Genomic DNA, 305 nt, shown 5'->3' with positions numbered 1-305 from the left:
CGGGAAAAGGGACCCGGCTCGGCACGGGAGCGGAACGGAGAGGAGGAGGAAAAGGCTCCCACACCCGTCCCAGCTCTCGCCGTTCCCAAAGCTGGTAAGAGCCATTTGGATATTGCAACCAGAACTCCGGAGTGGCTCGGGGCGGGTCGTGAGGAAAATCGCTACACTTCACTCCCAGGCATCTCATCCCCTCCTTTTTTTCAGTGAATGGTTCCCCTTCCCTTGAAAGCCGCTAGCGCTCCGCAGAAATCCCCTCGGTACCTCACCTAAGCCATCGCCGCCGCCCGATCCCTACCCAAAACACC

The sequence above is a fragment of the Corvus brachyrhynchos genome, unplaced genomic scaffold (assembly GCF_000691975.1).
Source record: "Corvus brachyrhynchos isolate BGI_N302 unplaced genomic scaffold, ASM69197v1 scaffold29, whole genome shotgun sequence".
Taxonomy (NCBI): Eukaryota; Metazoa; Chordata; class Aves; order Passeriformes; family Corvidae; genus Corvus; species Corvus brachyrhynchos.
This window is presented reverse-complemented; position numbering follows the sequence as displayed.